The following is an 18,528-nucleotide window of genomic DNA, read 5'->3' on the forward strand; positions in this document are numbered from 1 at the left end:
GTCTGTGTATTATTTTTTTTTTTTTTTGTGATAGTGATATGTTATAGTGCTCATGTTATGTTATAGATGTTGGTGGAAGTGTTGTGGTATTTTTGTGTATGTCTTATTTTTGTGCGAATGTTTAAAAAATAAGTGTTTTCAGTGATCATAGTAGTTTTGAGATGCATGATCTTAGATTTTTTGGTGATCTTGGTGATTAGTGTTGATAGATGACGGTAAACATGATATGGAATTGGTGATCGTGATTTTTGTGTGAATAATTATAAAAATGTGTGTTTTCTGTGATCTTGGTGTTGGGGATCATAAAATCTGGTAATCGTCTTGGATATAGTGTTCTTAGATAATGTAGGGTACAACAGGTTGAAACAAGGGGGGTTAGGTGTGATGTTACCAACCACCAAGTAACACAATGGGAGTGTGACGTCACTGGAGGTGAGCTCGTCGGTCCTGTGAGGTGAGACATCGTGTGTTGGTGGTAGTGAGGTGAGTGCGCTTAGATATTGTCAAATATGATTTTTTTTTTTTGTGTGTGTGTGAAATGTTTATAAAAATGATTGTTTTCTGTGATATTAGTGATTTTGAGGTAAGTGAACATGGGTGATTGTAGTTGGTGATTGTCTTATATTATGTGTGTACAAGATATGTTTTCAGTTGATGGTGATCATGTACTAAGTGTTTGCGTATTAGGTTTGTGTTCATGCTTTTTTTTTTTTCATGCGCCAAATGGGGAGGGAGTTCTTGGTTATAGTGATTTGAGGGGATTTCTATAAAAAGGATGTTAGATGGTGATGTTAAACTTAGTTTCTGGTGATTTTGACGGTGATTGGTAGTATTCAGTGGTGATTTGGTAGTAATCAGTAGTGTTTTTTGGGAGTATTCGGAGGTGTTTGATGGTGTTTTTTTGAAGGTGTTCAAATGATGTGCAGAGCATTTTTTGAAGAAGATCAGTGGTGTTCAGAGTTGGTTCAAAGTTAGTCAGTGTGTTAGATATGGTAATGTCTCATGTCATAAGTGTATGAGTTAGTTTTTTTTTTGTGCTAATGTTGTAAAGTCTGGAGAATGAGGGAGGAGTTTGGGGGGATGAGATGTAATTTAATGAAATGTGTAAGTGTAGATAAATTAGAGCTGTCAAATCTTATTTGGGAGTAATCAAAATGATATTTTGGAAGTGCTTCAGTGTTGTTTGGAAATGTTCAAAAGTGTTTATGTGAGTACTCAAATGCTTTATGAGAGTGTTCGAAGTAATCTTGGGGTTGTTCTGTAGTGAGATGATAAAGGTTGTGGATGAGAGATATTGAGAAAAGGGGGTCTCAAATGATGTATGAGAGTGTTTTGAAGGTGTTCAAAGTAAAGTGAGTAGGTTAGGATAAGTTAGGTTAGGTTATTTTAGGTTAGGTTAGGTTAGGTTAGGTTAGGATAAGTTAGGTTAGGTTAGGATAAGTTAGGTTGGGTTAGATTAGATTAGGATAAGTTAGGTTAGGTTCGTTATTTTAGGTTAGGTTAGGTTAGGATAGGTTAGGTTAGGATAAGTTAGGTTAGGTTAGCTTAGGATAAGTTAGGTTAGGTTAGATTAGGTTAGGTTAGGATAGGTTAGGTTAGGTTAGGACAGGTTAGGTTAGGTTAGGTTAGGTTAGGTTCGGTAGGTTAGGTAAGGTTAGGTTAGGTTAAGTTAGGTAGTATTCGAGGTGTTTGATGGAGTTAGGTTAGGTTAGGTTAGGTTAGGTTAGGTTAGGATAGAGGTGTTTGATGGAGTTAGGTTGGGTTAGGTTAGGTTAGGTTAGAGGTGATTGATGGAGTTAGGTTAGGTTCGGTTAGGTGAGGTTAGGTTAGGTTAGGAATTAGGTTAGGTTAGGTTAGGTTAGGTTAGGATAGACAGTTGGTCTGGAAAGAGATGATTTTCTACCTTGGATGTTACCCGCATTTCATGGCGTCTGTCTGTCCTGAGTTGACGCAGGTGTTATGTTCTACCTTGGGTGTGAACCGCATTACCCAGTGGTGTTGGGGGGGAAGGGGTGACCCACAATGAGTCTCTCAGAGCGAGGAAAGTGTTTCTATTCGGAAATCGAGTAAATATTTCTACCATTGAGTGTGTTTACCAACAAGAAAATAATGTTCGATTTTACGATAAAGTTTTCAAAACTAATTTGGAAATATCCAAAAATGGAGTCGTTCAAAGTAATTCTGGAGTACTCTAATGTATTTTGGAAGTGTTCCAATATATTTTAGGTTAGGTTAGGATAGGTTCGGCTAGGTTAGGTTAGGTAAGGTTAAGATAGGTTAGGTTAGGTTAGGTTAGGGTAGGTTAGGTTAGGTTAGGTTAGGTTAAGTTAGGTTAGGCTAGGTTAGGTTAGGTTAGGTTGGGTTAGGTTAAGTTAGGTTAGGTTAGGTTAGGCTAGGTTAGGTTATGTTAGGTAAGGTTAGGTTAGGGTAGGTTCGGTTAGGTTAGGTTAGGTTAGGTTAAGTTAGGTTAGGTTAGGCTAGGTTAGGTTAGGTTAGGATAAGTTAGGTAAGGTTAGGTTAGGTTAGGTTAGGCTAGGTTAGGATAAGTTAGGTTAGGTTAGGTTAGGTTAGGTTATATTAGGTTAGGTTAGGTTAGGATAAGTTAGGTTAGGTTAGGCTAGGTTAGGGATGTGTGTGTATGTGTGTGTGTGTCTGTGTGTGTGTGTGTGGGATGTGGGATGTGGGTGTTGTGGGATGTGGGTGTTGTTGTCGAACTAGAGATACCGAAAAGACGTTATAAGTGGGTTGTTTTTGTGACTTTTTCTGATGTAGTGTGTCCCCTTATTAACTTTAATGAACTAAAAGGGTTAAAACGAGAAAAAAAATGGGAGGTGTGGGTGTTGTGACTTTCTGATGAAATTAGATAAAACGAGAAAAAATTGTGGGTGTTGTGGGTTGTGGGTGTTGTGGGATGTGGGTGTTGATCTTAGTTTATGGTGATTTTGGTGTTGTTTTGAGTGTATTCAGTGGTGTTTTAGTATTCAGTGGTGTATTTGGGAGTACTCAAATGGTGTTTTTGGAAGTGTTTCAGTGTTGTTTGGAAATGTTCAAAGGTGTTCAAAGGTGTTTTGAGTGTGTTCAAATGTTGTTTTTTTGAAGGTGATCAAGGGTGTTCAAGGGTGTTTTGAAGGTGTTCAAAGGTGTTTTGAGGTTATTCAAAGGTGTTTTGAGTGTGTTCAAATGATTATGAGAGTGTTTTGAATGTGTTCAAATGTGTTTTGAAGGTGTTCAAAGGTGTTTTTGAAGGTGTTGAAGGGTGTTTTGAGTGTGTTCAAGGGTGTTTGAAGGTGTTGAAGGGTGTTTTGATTGAATTCAGCGGTGTTTTAGTAGTATTCAGTGGTGTAATTGGGAGTACTCAAATTGTGTTTTTTTTGGAAGTGTTTCAGTGTTGATTGGAAATGTTCAAAGGTGTTTTTGAAGGTGTTCAAGAGTGTTTTGAAGGTGTTCAAGGGTGTTTGAAGGTGTTGAAGGGTGTTTTGATTGAATTCAGCGGTGTTTTAGTAGTATTCAGTGGTGTAATTGGGAGTACTCAAATTGTGTTTTGGAAATGTTCAAAGGTGTTTTTGAAGGTGTTCAAGAGTGTTTTGAAGGTGTTCAAGGGTGTTTGAAGGTGTTGAAGGGTGTTTTGATTGAATTCAGCGGTGTTTTAGTAGTATTCAGTGGTGTAATTGGGAGTACTCAAATTGTGTTTTTTTTTTTTGGAAGTGTTTCAGTGTTGATTGGAAATGTTCAAAGGTGTTTTTTGAAGGTGTTCAAGAGTGTTTTGAAGGTGTTCAAGGGTGTTTGAAGGTGTTGAAGGGTGTTTTGATTGAATTCAGCGGTGTTTTAGTAGTATTCAGTGGTGTAATTGGGAGTACTCAAATTGTGTTTTGGAAATGTTCAAAGGTGTTTTTGAAGGTGTTCAAGAGTGTTTTGAAGGTGTTCAAGGGTGTTTGAAGGTGTTGAAGGGTGTTTTGATTGAATTCAGCGGTGTTTTAGTAGTAATCAGTGGTGTAATTGGGAGTACTCAAATAGTGTTTTTGGAAATGTTCAAAGGTGTTCAAAGGTGTTTTGAAGGTGTTGAAGGGTGTTTTGATTGAATTCAGCGGTGTTTTAGTAGTATTCAGTGGTGTAATTGGGAGTACTCAAATTGTGTTTTTTGGAAGTGTTTCATGGTGATTTTGGTGGTGTTTTGAGTGTATTCAGTGGTGTTTTAGTATTCAGTGGTGTATTTGGGAGTACTCAAATGGTGTTTTTGGAAGTGTTTCAGTGGTGTTTGGAAATGTTCAAAGGTGTTCAAAGGTGTTTTGAGTGTGTTCAAATGTTGTTTTTTTGAAGGTGATCAAGGGTGTTTATGTGAGTATTCAAAGGTGTTTTTCGAAGGTGTACAAATGATTGTGAGAGTACTTATGAAGGTGTTCAAATGATGTGCAAGAGTACTTATGAAGGTGTTCTGGGAGTATTCAGAGGTGATTTTGGGGGTGTTCGAATGATGTTTTGGAGTATTTCAGTGTTGTTTGGAAATGTATAAAGGTATTTTTGTGAGTATTCAAATGATTTAAGAGAGTGTTTTGAAGGTGTTCAAAGTGAGGTGTGTGTGCGTATTAACTTCGTAATATGTAAAATTGTGACTAGTGAATTTATCGAAAAGTGGTTATAAGTGTTGTGGTGACTTTCTGATGTACTGTATCCCCTTATTAACTTTAATGAACTAAAAGGGTTAAAACGAGAAAAAATTGGGGGTTATGAGTGAAAATTGTGAGGTGCTGGTTGGAGTGTGAGGGTTCGGGAGGGTGGGGAGGAGGTTACTTCGTGGGGGAGTGACCTGAGATGAAATAGTTAAAACGAGAAAAATGTCTAGACATGTGTTGTAAAGAAATTGTTGTGGGTATTAACGAAACAAAAATGTGACTTTCTGATGATGAAAATGTTTTCCCTATGATGTAGGTACTATATCCCCTTATTAACTTTAATGAACTAAAGGGTCGTCATGATTCAGCCTGTGTGTGTGGGGGTCATCGCGTGACGTCACTGACCGTCGAGTAAACACATTAATGAGAGGAAGCTTTTAGTTCATTTTAAAATAATAAGGGGAAGATGTTTAGACCTGTAGTAAGAGAGAGCACCATGCCCCATAGGAGGAGTTCATTTGAATGCTTTACCCCCAGAGGGGGGAATCCAAAAACCTTGATCCAAGGAGATGGAGTCTTGGTATTATCGAGAAATTTTGGGGTGGGAGTGAAAGTGAGAGGGGTACCCAAAAATTTGATCCAAGGAGATGGAGACTTTGATTTCGAGAAAAACTTGATCCAAGGAGATGGAGAATTTCGAAACCCCCATAGGGAGGAATCCAAAAAAAAAAACTTGATCCGAGGAGATGGAGTCATGGTATTGTCGAGAAATTTTTGGGGTTGGGGGGTGAAAGTGGGAGGGGGGGAACCTTAAAAATTTGATCCAAGGAGATGGAGAATTTCGAAAACCCCCATAGGGGGGAATGCAAAAAATTGTAATATTGAGAAATTTTTGGGGGCTGAAAGAAGGGGTACCCAAAAAAACTTGATCCGAGGAATTGGAGAATTTCGAAAACCCCATAGGGGGGGAATCCAAAAACCTTGATCCGAGGAGATGGAGACTTTCGAAACCCCCATAGGGGGGATCCAAAAAACTTGTATTATCGAGAAATTTTGAGATGAGGGTGAAAGTGAGAGGGGGATCCGAGGAAGTGGAGACTTTTGATATTGAGAAATTTTTTGGGGGTGAAAGGAGGGGTAACCAAAAAACTTGATCCGAGGAATTGGAGAATTTCGAAAACCCCATAGGGGGGAATCCAAAAACCTGGATCCAAGGAGATGGAGACTTTCGAAACCCCCATAGGGGGGAATCCAAAAACTTGGTAATATCGAGAAATTTTGGGATGGGGGTGAAAGTGAGAGGGGGAACCTTAAAAACTTGATCCGAGGAGATGGAGAGCACAAGAAAATGAAATTCAAAAAAAAAATCGAAAAAAATCGGAAAAAAATTCGAGGCGCGGGGGCGATCCGGACGACGCTGCAGAAGGCGCAGCAGAAGGCGCGGGCGGGGCTCGCGAAGGGCGCGGGCGGGCGCGCGGGCGGGGCGGGGCGCGCGGGCGGGCGCGCTGGCGGGGGTCGCGAAGGGCGCGGGCGGGCGCGCGGGCGGGGCGACGGCGGGGTCGCGAAGGGGGGGGGGTCGTGGGAGGGGGTATTGGTTGGGGGGTCAAGGGTGAGGTAGTCTCGAGGGCGAGGTCATGGTCAAAACCGGAAGTAACACCTAGGTGTGAAAAGGTGACCCTCCAGCTGCTGGTCCTAGACCGGATACCTCGCTCAGTGGAAGGCCTAAACCGGAAGGGACGCCCCAGAGGAAGGCCTTTTCCGGAAGGGACGCCCCAGAGGAAGGCCTTTTCCGGAAGGGACGCCCCAGAGGAAAAATCGACTACTTATATTATATATATATATATATATATATATATATATATATATATATATATATATATATATATATATATTCAGTGCAAAAGTGACCGTAGTTGGAAATTATCTCAAGCTTTTTTTTTTATCAGAACAATATCGTATTAAAGAAGTCTGCCAGACCATATATTTATATTTTCATTTTAGTGAGACTGTGAGAATTTTATGTAAATTCGTGATAAACATTAAAATAAACCTTCCATAAACCACAAAAGTCTAAAAGCAAGAGAAAAAATAATTTAAAGTAAAAGACAAACCTGTTTACAGAACATCAAGGCTGGGACTGGACATTGTTTACAGAACATCAAGGCTGGGACTGGACATTGTTTATAGAACATCAAGGCTGGGACTGGACATTGTTTACAGAACATCAAGGCTGAGACTGGACATTGTTTATAGAACATCAAGGCTGAGACTGGACATTGTTTACAGAACATCAAGGCTGGGACTGGACATTGTTTACAGAACATCAAGGCTGGGACTGGACATTGTTTACAGAACATCAAGGCTGGGACTGGACATTGTTTATAGAACATCAAGGCTGGGACTGGACATTGTTTATAGAACATCAAGGCTGGGACTGGACATTGTTTACAGAACATCAAGGCTGGGACTGGACATTGTTTATAGAACATCAAGGCTGAGACTGGACATTGTTTACAGAACATCAAGGCTGAGACTGGACATTGTTTATAGAACATCAAGGCTGAGACTGGACATTGTTTACAGAACATCAAGGCTGAGACTGGACATTGTTTATACAACATCAAGGCTGAGACTGGACATTGTTTATACAACATCAAGGCTGAGACTGGACATTGTTTATAGAACATCAAGGCTGAGACTGGACATTGTTTATAGAACATCAAGGCTGAGACTGGACATTGTTTACGGAACATCAAGGCTGAGACTGGACATTGTTTATAGAACATCAAGGCTGAGACTGGACATTGTTTACGGAACATCAAGGCTGAGACTGGACATTGTTTATAGAACATCAAGGCTGAGACTGGACATTGTTTACAGAACATCAAGGCTGAGACTGGACATTGTTTATAGAACATCAAGGCTGGGACTGGACATTGTTTATAGAACATCAAGGCTGGGACTGGACATTGTTTATAGAACATCAAGGCTGAGACTGGACATTGTTTATAGAACATCAAGGCTGGGACTGGACATTGTTTACAGAACATCAAGGCTGAGACTGGACATTGTTTATAGAACATCAAGGCTGAGACTGGACATTGTTTACGGAACATCAATGCTGAGACTGGACATTGTTTATAGAACATCAAGGCTGAGACTGGACATTGTTTACGGAACATCAAGGCTGAGACTGGACATTGTTTATAGAACATCAAGGCTGAGACTGGACATTGTTTATACAACATCAAGGCTGGGACTGGACATTGTTTATACAACATCAAGGCTGGGACTGGACATTGTTTATAGAACATCAAGGCTGGGACTGGACATTGTTTACGGAACATCAAGGCTGAGATTGGACATTGTTTATAGAATATCAAGGCTGAGACTGGACATTGTTTATACAACATCAAGGCTGAGACTGGACATTGTTTATAGAACATCAAGGCTGGGACTGGACATTGTTTATACAACATCAAGGCTGGGACTGGACATTGTTTATACAACATCAAGGCTGAGACTGGACATTGTTTATACAACATCAAGGCTGAGACTGGACATTGTTTATACAACATCAAGGCTGGGACTGGACATTGTTTACGGAACATCAAGGCTGGGACTGGACATTGTTTACGGAACATCAAGGCTGAGACTGGACATTGTTTATACAACATCAAGGCTGAGACTGGACATTGTTTATAGAACATCAAGGCTGGGACTGGACATTGTTTATAGAACATCAAGGCTGAGACTGGACATTGTTTATAGAACATCAAGGCTGGGACTGGACATTGTTTATAGAACATCAAGGCTGGGACTGGACATTGTTTATAGAACATCAAGGCTGGGACTGGACATTGTTTATAGAACATCAAGGCGGAGACTGGACATTGTTTATAGAACATCAAGGCTGGGACTGGACATTGTTTACAGAACATCAAGGCTGAGACTGGACATTGTTTATAGAACATCAAGGCTGGGACTGGACATTGTTTACAGAACATCAAGGCTGGGACTGGACATTGTTTATAGAACATCAAGGCTGGGACTGGACATTGTTTATAGAACATCAAGGCTGGGACTGGACATTGTTTATAGAACATCAAGGCTGGGACTGGACATTGTTTATAGAACATCAAGGCTGGGACTGGACATTGTTTATAGAACATCAAGGCTGGGACTGGACATTGTTTATAGAACATCAAGGCTGGGACTGGACATTGTTTATAGAACATCAAGGCTGGGACTGGACATTGTTTATAGAACATCAAGGCTGGGACTGGACATTGTTTATAGAACATCAAGGCTGGGACTGGACATTGTTTATAGAACATCAAGGCTGGGACTGGATATTGTTTATAGAACATCAAGGCTGGGACTGGACATTGTTTACAGAACATCAAGGCTAGGACTGGACATTGTTAATAGAACATCAAGGCTGGGACTGGACATTGTTTACAGAACATCAAGGCTGGGACTGGACATTGTTTACAGAACATCAAAGCTGGGACTGGACATTGTTTATAGAACATCAAGGCTGGGACTGGACATTGTTTATAGAACATCAAGGCTGGGACTGGACATTGTTTATAGAACATCAAGGCTGGGACTGGACATTGTTCACAATTCAAACGCTCCGTGGTGATATTAAGCGCTTGTTTTTCGAAGCAAATAAAATATTGATGCCAGGATTTGAGTTTGGACAATGGTCCAACACTAGCCCTTGTGTAATGTTACACGAAATACATGTATAGAAGCGGAGAGTCAAACTTTTATTGCGGGTTATACTGACATCGTCGGAACATCATTTCGTAGTAGTTAGAGCGACGACTCATTAATTAGTGCTGTGCTTAAAACTGGGATTTAGTCTTACCTTTCATTTACTTAATATTTTTTGTTTGATTAGTGTGAGGATTTAGTGACTAGCTAAACAATTACTGCCTAACTTAGGTGAATCTAACCTAAGCTTCTATAGAGGAGGAAATTAAGCTTGTGGTCATCGGAAAACTAAGAATTTCAGTAATAATTTTAATTCTACGCCTAGCTACCTACAAACAAAATCTGAAGTCCAGAAACTAATTCTAAACCAACTGAAGGAAAACGTCAATCTGATAATTTTCTAAGCTTTCCTAACAATTAGTAGTTGACATGATATTGGAGCAATTAGAGGCACAGCTAATTGATGTGGAATAATGAGCTTACAAGCAAGAATAAAGAGTAGTAATGTTTTCAAAGACAACTTAGTCGGACTTGAGCCTAGCTGGGCAGTACAGCTCCTGGACTCTGAAGGTGAACGTGTTTCCATAATTTTGGGTCGCTGTTCCTCGGTGCTTAAAAATAACAAAATCTGTGATAAATGAAGAAAATACGACTATTCAACAGCTTAGTCATGCGATAAATGAACTTAGAAATGAACTAAGTGTCAGGAAACAAAAAACTGAGAATTAGAAACACGAGATAATAATAAAGCAACAAGAGAATGAACACTGCAATAAATCCAAGATGGAGGACAGTTTGTAGGTGCAGCCAAAACTGTGGTGGTGGGAAACTCTTTACCGGTAATTTGACTCTCGGTAATTGGATTCCGGTAATTTAATTCCTGGTAATTTAATTTTCAGTCTACTTCACTCCGCTTAGTTTCACTTCCCGCTTAAAAAAACAACAATAATAATCACATCTGTTTAAAAGATTTTTAAAAATTAATAAAATTAATTAAATCCATGATAAATCCACTAACTCGGGTGCAAGACCCACTCAAATCCAACCCCTGTCACTCGCGTACCCATCCAACCTATACTTGAAACTACCCAAGGTTTTACTTTACTTTTTATGCTGTCAGAACTGTACACTAAGTTGATCAGCGCATCAAGCCTATAGAGCCAGTATCAACCTTGTAGTTCATGTACATAAAACAGGCATCTGTGTTCTACTTAAATATTCTTTGGTAATCAGCGAGGCTTCTCAACAAATCTATAGTTCCTATACCAAACCGGTGAGGCTTCAGGCACCATGTGTGTAGTGCAAATAATGATCGTAGATCACAATACAATCATGAGATGTGTGTAAATTCAACTTTATGTACAAACAAGACCGGGAAAGTCGCTTAAGCTTGCTAGTTCTTGTCTGACCGTTGGAGACAGTGACCTTGAGAAACTTAGGAAAGACATAAGAACATAAGAAAGGAGGATCACTTCAGCTGGCTTGTTGGCCCATACTAGGCAGATCCTTTACAATCCATCCCACTAACAAAACATTTGCTTGAGGTTGTGTCTCTCATGTGATGAAAGGATCAAGAATATACTGTAGAAGCACTTCAAGAAGTATATGACTCACTTGTTACAGAAGAACCTTCAGTTGTTACAACAGAATCTTCAGTTAAACAAACCGTACCACGGGCGGGGATAGAACCCGCGATCAGAGACTCTCAAAACTCTTATTACGATTTCGTGAGTCATGTTAACGGCTTTGAGGGGACTTGAGCTAGAGTTCGTCACGGCCACGCTAGCATTTGCATTTGTGGTCACAGTGGTGCCTATGCTAACCTTCCTATGGTGTAGAAATGTACCTAGTTGGACGAATCTTATTGTGGCTAGCTGGTCCAGTGGCTAACGCGACGGTCTGGAGTTTTGAGACTCTCTGATCGTGGGTTCTATCCCCGGCCGTGGTACGGTTTGTTTGCAGTCGTGTCATTACGATTTCGTGAGTCATGAACCTTCACTTGTTACAACAGAACCTTCACTTGTTACAACAGAACCTTCACTTGTTACAGCAGAACCTTCACTTGTTACAACAGAACCTTCACTTGTTACAACAGAACCTTCACTTGTTACAACAGAACCTTCACTTGTTACAACAGAACCTTCACTTGTTACAACAGAACCTTCACTTGTTACAACAGAACCTTCACTTGTTACAACAGAACCTTCACTTGTTACAACAGAACCTTCACTTGTTACAACAGAACCTTCACTTGTTACAACAGAACCTTCACTTGTTACAACAGAACCTTCACTTGTTACAACAGAACCTTCACTTGTTACAACAGAACCTTCACTTGTTACAACAGAACCTTCACTTGTTACAACAGAACCTTCACTTGTTACACAGAACCTTCACTTGTTACAGCAGAACTTTCACTTGTTACAACAGAACCTTCACAACAGAACCTTCACTTGTTACAACAGAACCTTCACTTGTTACAACAGAACCTTCACTTGTTACAACAGAACCTTCACTTGTTACAACAGAACCTTCACTTGTTACAACAGAACCTTCACTTGTTACAACAGAACCTTCACTTGTTACAACAGAACCTTCACTTTTTACAACAGAACCTTCACTAGTTACAACACTTGTTACAACAGAACCTTCACTTGTTACAACAGAACCTTCACTTGTTACAACACTTGTTACAACAGAACCTTCACTTGTTACAACAGAACCTTCACTTGTTAGAACAGAACCTTCACTAGTTACAACAGAACCTTCACTTGTTACAACAGAACCTTCACTTGTTACAACAGAACCTTCACTTGTTACAACAGAACCTTCACTTGTTACAACAGAACCTTCACTTGTTACAACAGAACCTTCACTTGTTACAACAGAACCTTCACTTGTTACAACAGAACCTTCACTTGTTACAACAGAACCTTCACTTGTTACAACAGAACCTTCACTTGTTACAACAGAACCTTCACTTGTTACAACAGAACCTTCACTTGTTACAACAGAACCTTCACTTGTTACAACAGAACCTTCACTTGTTACAACAGAACCTTCACTTGTTACAACAGAACCTTCACTTGTTACAACTTGTTACAGAACCTTCACTTGTTACAACAGAACCTTCACTTGTTACAACAGAACCTTCACTTGTTACAGCAGAACCTTCACTTGTTACAACAGAACCTTCACTTGTTACAACAGAACCTTCACTTGTTACAGCAGAACCTTCACTTGTTACAACAGAACCTTCACTTGTTACAACAGAACCTTCACTTGTTACAACAGAACCTTCACTTGTTACAACAGAACCTTCACTTGTTACAACAGAACCTTCACTTGTTACAACAGAACCTTCACTTGTTACAACAGAACCTTCACTTGTTACAACAGAACCTTCACTTGTTACAACAGAACCTTCACTTGTTACAACAGAACCTTCACTTGTTACAACAGAACCTTCACTTGTTACAACAGAACCTTCACTTGTTACAACAGAACCTTCACTTGTTACAACAGAACCTTCACTTGTTACAACAGAACCTTCACTTGTTACAACTTCACTTGTTACAACAGAACCTTCACTTGTTACAACAGAACCTTCACTTGTTTCACTTGTTACAACAGAACCTTCACTTGTTACAACAGAACCTTCACTTGTTACAACAGAACCTTCACTTGTTACAACAGAACCTTCACTTGTTACAACAGAACCTTCACTTGTTACAACAGAACCTTCACTTGTTACAACAGAACCTTCACTTGTTACAACAGAACCTTCACTTGTTACAACAGAACCTTCACTTGTTACAACAGAACCTTCACTTGTTACAACAGAACCTTCACTTGTTACAACAGAACCTTCACTTGTTACAACAGAACCTTCACTTGTTACAACAGAACCTTCACTTGTTACAACAGAACCTTCACTTGTTACAACAGAACCTTCACTTGTTACAACAGAACCTTCACTTGTTACAACAGAACCTTCACTTGTTACAACAGAACCTTCACTTGTTACAACAGAACCTTCACTTGTTACAACAGAACCTTCACTTGTTACAACAGAACCTTCACTTGTTACAACAGAACCATCACTTTTTACAACAGAACCTTCACTTGTTACAACAGAACCTTCACTTGTTACAACAAAACCTTCACTTGTCACAACAGAACCTTCACTTGTCACAACAGAACCTTCACTTGTTACAACAGAACCTTCACTTGTTACAACAGAACCTTCACTTGTTACAACAGAACCTTCACTTGTTACAACAGAACCTTCACTTGTTACAACAGAACCTTCACTTGTTACAACAGAACCTTCACTTGTTACAACAGAACCTTCACTTGTTACAACAGAACCTTCACTTGTTACAACAGAACCTTCACTTGTTACAACAGAACCTTCACTTGTTACAACAGAACCTTCACTTGTTACAACAGAACCTTCACTTGTTACAACAGAACCTTCACTTCTTACAACAGAACCTTCACTTGTTACAACAGAACCTTCACTTGTTACAACAGAACCTTCACTTCTTACAACAGAACCTTCACTTGTTACAACAGAACCTTCACTTGTTACAACAGAACCTTCACTTGTTACAACAGAACCTTCACTTGTTACAACAGAACCTTCACTTGTTACAACAGAACCTTCACTTGTTACAACAGAACCTTCACTTGTCGTGTTAATTTGGTCAAACTTATCTTCATCTCGTTACCAAAAAAATATCAGTTCTTCAATATCTATTGCAAATAGATATTGAAAATTGTCCTATTTATTTGACTTATTGAAAATTGTGAACATTTTATGTATTTTACAGATTAAGATTTTAGTTTTTTGAAAAGCTGTAAAATTAGTACGGATTGTTTTTTAAATATCGTATTTTCTTTCCCGTCATATAAGACGCATGAGTATATAAAGTGGACCCTAAATTTGAGTGGGACTTTCACAACATGAGTTAACAGGGCCATCTAAGCTTATTCCTTGGGTAGCCTTGCAAATGGGTTGGGCAAATATTTTTTTTTAGTGGGTTTGGGTTAGAGAAGGACCTGTACAGTATGTGTCAGTAGGCCTCTTGCAGTGTTCCTCTTTTATTGTGTTCTTATGCTCACAGTGTAGTTGAATGATGAGGGACCTAGCGATGGCTACCTGTTATTTAAGGACGGTTACTTTAAAAATATTTACCATTGCTGAAACTGGTGGGCTTATTACGTACCGGTAATACGTAGGTTATATGTGAATTATGGCAGTAAGTTATGATAATTACTAATTACTCTTAACCTTGAAAGAAGTTTTGTGGAGTGGGTTGAAGTTGGGTTACTTGGACGGCAGCATTGTAACCACCACTTGTCAGTTAACCCGAAGCCTGCCCTTCTTCCCGAGAATTTTTGTGGGTAAAAAGCGCGCTCCTTATATGCCGAAATACAATTTTTCATATTCACTTTTAATCAGTTCCATTAAGAAATATCCATATTAGGTTGAAAATAAAGAGAGTCCGAGTCTTCCTGTGTTCATGCAACCAAAGCTTCTATGCCATATCTTCCTGACGAGGTTTTCACATCCTTCTCTTAGGACGACGAGTCTAAGAGCTCTTCAAAAGCCAACGAACTTGGTCTCAACAACGTGGGAGGTGTCTTTGTAGTGCTCCTCGCTGGTATGGGTCTGGCCTCCGTTGTAGCCGTCTGCGAGTTTGTTTGGAAATCAAGAAAGCTTGCCACTGAAGAACATGTAAGTTCTTCTGCCTTATTCGGTATTGATAAGGATATTTGATCTTTCCATCATGATAACTAAGTTTGTTACGCAATTTTAACACAACTGTTTGTGTCTGAATCCCTTTTTAAACAACTCTCTCAGCAACAAACAATAATATAAAATTAGTTGAATATATACCACTAAGATGTACAGACTACTTTCATGGACAAATATACATCCTAACCAGTGATGGAATAGGACAAGTGTCCAGTGGGAAAAGCTAGAAACCAGAGCTACGATATTCTGGTTCTCGTCTCATAAAAACCCGATTAAGCTGTAAAGTGGAATACGCTTGAGCAATGGAAGCTTATTAGTTTCAGCTCTGGTGTATGTAGCATGATGCTCTTCTATTGTTATCTAGCATTCTTTCACACCAAGTATGTTTGTTTAACTACAACAAAGACAAATTAAAATCTAAGGTGTTTTCCAAGAGATAATTCCATTAGCGTTTTTTGCAGGAATAGCAATCCCAATTAACATAAAGAGGGAAAATAAAATTCTACTCTACAGAGTTCCTGTGTAGCAAAAAATAGCAATAAAAACAATATCAATTTTTTTTTCACAAATAATACATAAACATTAGAACGCTCATCAGGTTGGGTAAATTATCATTTGCCAGTTTTTTTTAACCAAATTAGTTTCTGTGAAATAATTACTAAATGTCTCTTTTCATCAGAAATATGTTAAGGTATTTGACTATATTTGATTAACTTACGTTCAATTAACTTAAAGTTTTCTTATTTGGGCTGCGGAATTTCCTAATTTTATGGACGAATTTTGAATACCTGGAGAGTATACGTGGGGAGAGTTTCGGGGGTCAACGCCCCCGAGACTCTCTCCACGTTGATCAGACACTGATCCTGGTAGGTCAGTGTCTGATCCACTTTCTGTGTTCCTTCTTAAGTCTATTATCAGCCTTTTTTGTTCTTGGTATCTGTTAAAGAAAAGTCTTGTGAGAGATCAAACTGTCTTTAATTCTTATATACACAAGTTTTCTTTCATTAAACTGTTCTTTTCAAACAGCTCACACTATAAGCAACAGCAATTATTTCATATTAACTTTATTTTGTATAATAAGTCTCTATATGACTCTTATAATTCTGCATTAGAGTTATGTAGTTGATGATAATGAATGAGAATTTGTGTGTCTGTTGCCATTCGTAAGCACATGAAAAATATTTAAGTGATATCTAGTTTCCTTGGTAGGCTGGAGGCGCCCCACTGTGAAGACTCAACATTTTTACAGCTGCTCTATATCATGTAACGAGACAGAGTATAACAACAGTGCCATTACAGTACTTTAGGAGAAAGAGAAGATAAAATTAAGACACATGTGCAACATCTGGGTATCTTTATTGTAGACGTTTCGCCATCCAGTGGCTTTATCAATACAAATTCCAGGACATGAAGATAGTAGAACTATGTACGTAGTTCTACTATCTTCAAGTTATGTCCTGGAATTTGTATTGATAAAGCCACTGGATGGCGAAACGTCTACAATAAAGATACCCAGATGTTGCACATGTGTCTTAATTTCATCTTGTCGGCATTGTATACCATTTTTGTACAAAGAGAAGATAAGAAGAAAAAACACAAGAACCCATAGCCCAACCTCTGGATCGTGCAACAATACAACAATTCTAAACATTTACGATATTATTCTCCCCAGGCTTCCGTTTGGACAGAAATGAGCAAGGAAATTAAATTTGCTGTCTCTTGTGAGTCGTCGTCCAAGCCGGTGAGAAAGAAGCCACCAGAGCAAGAGAACGGTCCTTCCTTCCTCTCCATGAAAACTTATGACCCAGCCTTCACCGCCTCTCAGCATTCCTTCTCATCCAAGGATCCAATCTCATGACAGCCACAGGTAAGTTACCTTTATCTCGTGGAAGCTTGTTTTGATACTCATTACTTTTCCGGCAAAGATATTTCATTTTACCTGGTAAGTTATTCTTTTTAGTTTGGGGCTGTCAATGTGTATGGTTATGTAGGTATATGGTTATCTAGTGTTATCTGGGAAGTGCGTTCTTCATTTTCGTTACATTATTCTATGTTTTAAATTGTCATTGTCAATATTGTTCCTATGTGCCTCTTAGTTAGTTTCGTTATCATTAATACAAGACTGTGTTTTGCAGGTTGGCAAATTCAGAATCATTGTATCATATATTTCTGTCAGTGTTTCTCGTCAACACTTGTGGTGTGAATGAGGCGCCTCCAATCTTGTTATCCTCGAGCATAATAACTGATCCTCCTCGCAGGCCGCCAAATGATCACTCGAGACTGGCCGACTGTTTAAAAAGATCCATGAACACAATGCTTACCTCTTATTAAAGGCTTAAAATATAATTGAAAAAATTTTCTCTGTATAGTTATTAATAATATTATTTTAAAATTTCCACGTAATGGTGGTCTTTCTATTTTAATGATCACAGCGCCAGTCTTCTAAATAATTTAACATTAGGCAATTTATTACACTATTTCTGTTTCATTGATATATGATTGCAAATTATTGTCATGTTCTGTCTGCTCAGGAACCAGCCAGAGAAACCCCACCAGCGAAGATCATGCAAGACGAATTCCCGTCTCCTTCCGTTGTAGCCAATCACAGCATTCAATCTCTGGATCGCATCTCCCGGCGCTCAGTCGAGTCATCTACTCGAGAGTCAACAATTGAAGTGAAGCAGGAGGGAGGTCTTCAGTCTCCAGATCTTCCCTTCCAGTTGATATCTTCAGTTTGACACTAAAGCAGCCTAGGTCACTTAATACCCAAGTTACAAAAACATCAATACATCGTTTCCAGTTTAAATCAAGACAACCGCAATCCATAAGAATCATACGTCTCTGCGATGTATACAAAGGGGAAATAATGTACGACCATATCTACCAAAACTTTGATTTTACAAAGTCACTGTATTGTCTAGTAGGATAGTAGGTATTGCCGATAAATACGGCAAATATTGTCAATGAATATGGCAGGTGTGTAGATGAATGGTTCAGAGAACCGACAAGTTGATAAATTAGACACATGTGCAACACTTGGGTATCTTTAATGAGGAAACGTTTCGCCACACAGTGGCTTCATCAGTCCATACAAAGGATGAACAGGAGGAGTTTGAGGTAATCAGTCCCTCAACCTTGAGTCGATGTAATCAGTCCATCTTTTCAAGATTGATTGACTAACTACATCGACTCAAGGCTGAGGGACTGATTACCTTAAACTCCAGGTCTTCACCATTCTCCTTTGTATGGACTGATGAAGCCACTGTGTGGCGATGCGTTTCCTCATTAAAGATTCCCAAGTGTTGCACATGTGTCTAATTTATCAACATGGCAGATACTATCGAATGGAATGGAAAAAGACTTAACGGACAGTATGTGTATAATATAAACATCGTGGCACTATAGACATTACTTTACAAAGTAATGACTTGA

The 18,528-nt window shown here is 39.1% G+C and overlaps 1 pseudogene; it reads left to right on the forward strand.

Moving 5' to 3' along the window:
- LOC128688966 (glutamate receptor ionotropic, kainate 2-like) overlaps positions 1-18,197 on the forward strand; it is a 250,561-nt pseudogene extending 232,364 nt beyond the window's left edge.
- Positions 18,198-18,528: the final 331 nt, after the last annotated feature.

The sequence above is a fragment of the Cherax quadricarinatus genome, chromosome 16 (assembly GCF_038502225.1).
Source record: "Cherax quadricarinatus isolate ZL_2023a chromosome 16, ASM3850222v1, whole genome shotgun sequence".
Lineage (NCBI taxonomy): Eukaryota > Metazoa > Arthropoda > Malacostraca > Decapoda > Parastacidae > Cherax > Cherax quadricarinatus.